This window comes from Peromyscus eremicus, chromosome 1 (assembly GCF_949786415.1).
Source record: "Peromyscus eremicus chromosome 1, PerEre_H2_v1, whole genome shotgun sequence".
Classification (NCBI taxonomy): Eukaryota; Metazoa; Chordata; class Mammalia; order Rodentia; family Cricetidae; genus Peromyscus; species Peromyscus eremicus.
This window is the reverse complement of record NC_081416.1, coordinates 17,437,173-17,443,172: the sequence shown is the minus strand read 5'-3', so window position 1 is coordinate 17,443,172 and position 6,000 is coordinate 17,437,173.

The following is a 6,000-nucleotide window of genomic DNA, read 5'->3' as shown; positions in this document are numbered from 1 at the left end:
GCTGTCAGATCCCCTGGAACTGAAGTTACAGACAGTTGTGAGCTGCCATGTGTGGGTTGCTGGGAATTGAACCCCAGTCCTCTGGAAGAGCAGTAAGTGCTCTTAACCACTGAGCCATCTCTCCAGCCCCATGCCCAGCTTTTTTTTTAAAACATGGATTCTAGGAATTGAACTCTGGTTCTTTGGTTCACAAGGCTGAGCCATCTCCCCAATCCTTTATATGTTTTTATAATTATTTATGTATGATGTTATTTATTTTTTATTATTTATGATTAATGTTAGGAATTAAACCCAGAACCTTGTGCTTTTTAAAAGTATTTTTATTTATCCTTGAAAATTTGATATACTTATATAATGTATTTTTAATCAAATTCACCCCCCATTATCCTCTCTTGCTCCTCTCCCACTCCAGCTGCCCCCTCCTGTTCCTAGCTAGCCCACTTCCGCTCTCATGGTCTTGTGTGTGTGTGTGTGTGACCCAGTGAGTTTAATGAGGACTTTTTACAGGAGCATGGGTGATAGATAGGTTGTCTACAAGAACATGGACAACTTAGCAGTGTCTACAACCACTGAAGAAAAAGTCTCTCTCTCCCTCAGCAACTATTAATTGACCATAGATCCTCAAGGAGGGGCAGGGTTTCATGAGGTCCTCCCCGCTCCCTCCACGATGAAATCTTGACAGGTGCAGTCTTTTGCAGGTCTTCTCCAGATAATCACAGCTACTGCAAGTTCAAGACCCCAATGTCATGTCCAGAAGACACAGCACTCAGCTCCCACAACCCTCCAACTCTTACATCCTTCCTGTCCTCTCTTCGACCATCTTCCTGATGGCCTTGGGGAGTCAGCCTTTTAAATAATAACTTCAAAAATAATCAGATGGGGGCTGAAGAGGTGGCTCAGCAGTTAAGAGCACTGGCTGCTCTTTCAGAGATCCTGAGTTCAATTCCCAGCAACCAAATGGTGGCCCACAGCCGTCTATAATAAGATCTGAGGTCCTCTTCTGGCATAGAGGTGTACATGGAGATAGAACACTATATACATAAATAAATCTTTAAAAATTAAAACAATAATAATAGTAGGTCATAAGCATATGTTCATCTCGTGATAATTCTTAGGGTTTTTTTTTTAAGATTTACTTATTTTAACTTTATGAGTGTTTTGTCTGCATGTGTGTAAGCACATGAATGGTGTGTGGTACCCTTTGAGGCCAGAAGAGTGTCTGAGTCTCTGAAACTGGAGTTACAGACAGTTGTGAGTCTCCATGTGGATGCTGGGAACCAAACTCAGGTTTTCCACAAGAGTGATAAACACTCTGAACTACTGAGCCATCTCTCCACCCTTCTGGGTTGTTGCTGTTTGTTTGTTTGTTTGATTGAAGAATTTTTTTCCTCCAGTGTAAATGTTCCAGTTTCTCCAGTGAGACTTCAAAGTGGAATCACTGTACATTCTTATTATTAATAACGTGTTTTCTCTCTCAAATGTGACCCAATCTGAAGTTATAAATTTTAAGATTACTCTAATCATAAGAGAATGTTTAGATTCCTCACTATTGGGAGTTTCCCTCCCTTGCTCTTAAAAGGGGTTTCAGGGGCTGGGAAGACAGTTCAACAGACAGGAGAATGCATGCTGCTCTTCCAGAGGACCTGGGTTCGATTCCACTATTGCTACCCACAACTGTAACTCCAGTCTCAGGCTATCAGATACCCTATTCTGGCCTCCCGGGGCCCCAGCTATACCCGTAGTGCACAGACATATATACAGACAAAACACTTATACACATAAAACAAAAATAATTTTTTTTTGGTTTTTCAAGACAATGTTTCTCTTTGTAGCCCTGGCTATCCTGGAACTCACTCTGTAGACCAGGCTGGCCTTGAACTCAAAGATCCTCCTGCTTCTGCCTCCCTAGTACTGAGATTAAGGCATGTGATGCCCTGCCTGACTAAAAAGTAATAAATTTTTTTAAAGAGGGTTTTTTTAAGCTCTGAACATAGAAAAATATGGGGTCCATTGGGACCACACGCATTTGCTATTTCAGGACCCCCGCTCTACCGAGGCAGTCTGGGAGTCAACATGCCCCAGGCAGTGCCGCACAACTGACTCTCGATGAACACATTCGGAATAAACTCAGTCTTTCCCCTATGACCCATCCCTAAACCCCGGCTTCAGCTCTACACAGGCACCTCTGCTCTCCATCTGCCTGCATGGCTCCACATCCACCCTCCCGGCATGTCGTTTGTTCAGGTAGAATCATTGCTCCAGCTTGTCAAGATCATTTCAAACCTAAGTCCTGTCATCCAGTCTATCAGATCCTGCTGCTCTTGGTGTCATCTGAAAGCGCGATGAACTGGACACCTACATCTTCATCTGAGTCTTTGAGAGAGAAACATCACAGCCAGAGCTGAGTCCCTGGCTCAAAGAGTTCCTACAGCAAAACATAAAACACATGGTCACCCCTCTTTGGGTTAGGTAAAATCCTCTAGACAGGACTATCACGCAGTCCACACTTCTCACATACAGGACAACATGACAAACTGCCTTGTTGAAAGCAAAACAGACAAAAAGAGGAAGACCAAAACCTTCACCCACTATTGACTTATTCGTCCATTCTCCTCATTAACAAAATCTGGTATTTCTTCCTTTGGTGTTTATTAATGGAGGATGCATTATGGCTTCTGCAAATCTTCACTCTCCTTGTCAAGCATATCTGAGGGTGATTTGAACTTCTGATCCTTTTGCCTCCACCTCTGACATGCTGGGATTACAGGTGTGTGCCCCTATACCTAGTTTAAGGAGTAAACATAGGACTCCCTGCATGCTAGGCAAGCACTCTACCTACCAATTGAGGCTACAGCTCAAGCCCCACACCTGTTCCTGACACCCTACCAAATCTATTGGAAGGGTAGCTTGGGATTGTTCCTGCACACCACTGTGTTTAGAATATCAAGTTGAGATTAGAGGATGCACATATTGTGCCTACTTTCCCACAAACAATAATCATTTCCAGAATTCTTCCAGGAATCAACATCTTGACAATCTTTAATTTCCAGATCCTAAGCTCATGTTGTGGGATGTCTTTCTGCATGCTGTTAATATGTGTTGCTCTGACTGGTTAATATATAAGCTGCTTTGGCCTATGGCAAGGCATCTTAGAGGCAGGTGGGAAATCCAAGGGAGAGACAGGAAAGAGAAAGGCAGAGTCTGAAGAGAACAGAGCTGCCACCAAAGGAACAACAAGATGCCAGCAGACCAGTAAAGCCACAGAACATGTGGCAAAACATAGATTAATAGAAATGGATTAATTTAAGATGATAGAGCTAGCTAGCAAGAAACTTAAGCCATAGGCCATACAGTTTGTAATTAATATTAAGTCTCTGAATGATTGATTATTTTATAAGCAACTGAGGAACCACTGGGCCAAGAGGGACTGGAGAAACTTCTGACTATGGGCTCGTATATTAGAATTTGCATCTCCAAAGGCTGGTTGAAGATTTGGACCCCAGGCAGTGGTGCTCTTGGGAGGTGGTGGGAATTTGAATAGTGGAGTCTAGTTGATAGAAGCATGTCATGGGAGGCAAACCTTTGGAGGATGGGATATTTTTTGGGATATTGGCTCCTTCCTCTACTCTCCTCTGCTTCCTGGCTGCTATGAGATGAAGCATGTTCTCCCTTCGCTCCCCACCATGATATTTCACCTCAAAATAGCCCAGAAACAAGTGACCATGAACTGTGAGCTAAAACTTTGCTCCTGTTCACTTGATTTTTCCCAGGTACTTCATCACAGCAATGAAAAGTTAGCACTGTCTTTGCTGGATGATGACTGTTCCACAGGATCCTCCCACTGTGTGATGAGTACTCCATAGGATCCTCCCACTGTGTGATGACTCCACAGGATCCTCCCACTGTGTGATGAGTACTCCACAGGACCCTCCCATTGTGTGATGAGTACTCCATAGGATCCTCCCATTGTGTGATGAGTACTCCATAGGATCCTCCCATTGTGTGATGAGTACTCCACAGGATCCTCCCATTGTGTGATGACTCCACAGGATCCTCCCACTGTGTGATGAGTACTCCATAGGATCCTCCCACTGTGTGATGAGTACTCCATAGGAATCCTCCCACTGTGTGATCATTACTCCACAGGATCCTCCCATTGTGTGATGAGTACTCCATAGGAATCCTCCCGTCCCCCATGAGTCCCCAAAGGTCACTGTCAGCAGAGTCTCAGTGTCATATGTCTGGACTTATTAATTATGGTTTTCCCCTATTACTTCTGATTTGAAATCACTCACCTTAACACTATGGAAACATAAAGAAAACTTAGAGGACTCTGTCTTGGTTAATCCTACTTCATAACCTTCTCCCCTAAAGGTCCTGGGCATTAAATGAATATTTATTATGTTTAGTCAGATTAGTAACATATAAATACATTCTCAACAAAATGCAAATATTAGACACGACGCTAAAGTTCTCATTGACCACCCATTCTAGTCCATTCTCTGTTTTTGATAGTTTGCCATATATTCTTCCAGAGGTCTGTATTTATGCACGTATACCCATATAACTTGCTTTTTATGCTTAGACTACATAGAAAAATCCATAAATACTTCCCTCCAACAACCTTAGGGCTTTAAAACCCCAACTTTATATGACATGTGTATAGCACAACACTTTCCAACCATTTTATAGGAAAAGTAGACACAGTATGTGTGTCTACCAATCTCAGTTTGATGTTCCAAACACAGTGGTGTACAGAAAGAATCCCAAGCTACCTGTCCAATAGATTTGGTAGGGTGTCAGGAACACCTGTGGGGCTTAAGCCGCAGCTCAGTTGGTAGAGTGCTTGCCCAGCATGCAGGAAGCCCTATGTTCACTGCTTAAACTAGGTGTGGTGGCACACACCTGTAATCTCAGCATGCCAGAGGTAGAGGCAAAAAGGATCAGTAGTTCAAAATCATCCTCAGTTATATAGCAAGGCTGAGGCCAGCCTGAGTTATGTGAGACTCTACCTCAAAATTATAACAGAAAAGAATCACAACTGGGCAGTGATACACCTTTAGTTCCAGAACTCAGGAGGCAGAGGCAGGTGGATATCTGAGTTCCAGGCCAACCTGGTCTACAGAATGAGTTCCAGGACAGCCAGGGCTACAGAAACCCTGTCTGGAAAAACCAAAATAGAAAAAAAAATCACATGTGGACAAGTAGATATATGATCCTGGAGTGTGGCCAATACCGAGGTCCTACTCTTACCAACCATATTCATTGTTTGGTACCCAGGAAACTTGTGTTAAACACTTTACATCCTAACATAAGACATTTTGTATTGGGGCCAGTGAGGTGGCTTATGGGTAAAGGCACCTGACAACCTGAGTTTGATTCCCAGAATCCACATGGTGGAAGGAGAGAACTGACTCTCACATGTTGTCTTCTGACCTCCACATGGGCATCACACACACACACACACACACACACACACACACACACACACACACACACACACAGAAGCTGATACTTATTTACAGGTCTTTTTCTGGGATTTAGTTATGTTTCAAGAAGTCAGCTGATTTGAGTTGACACACAGCCTGTTAACATTCTTCCCATTTGAAGTGATAGAAAACAGGCTCCCAGTTAGTATCTGCACACACAACATCAATTTGGAGAAATGGATTTAAAGAAGGGAATGTCTACACATCAATAGTCGATTGATGAAACAAAATGTGGCATAAACATACATTGCTCAGTCACAGAAGAGAAGGATTCTCTGATACACACCTCCACAGGGATGAACCTTGATGGCTCTGGGTGCAAAAGACAAATATGTGAGTCCATGTCTACAAAGTTCCCAGAGCACACAGATTCACAGAGACAGAAAGTAGAGTAGGGGTTGTCAGGTGCTGGCAGGAGGGAGGGGTGGAGTGATAACTGTTTACTGGGCATGACATTTTTATTAGGGGTAATTAAAATATTTTAAATAGATAGTGGTGGTAGTTGTACAAC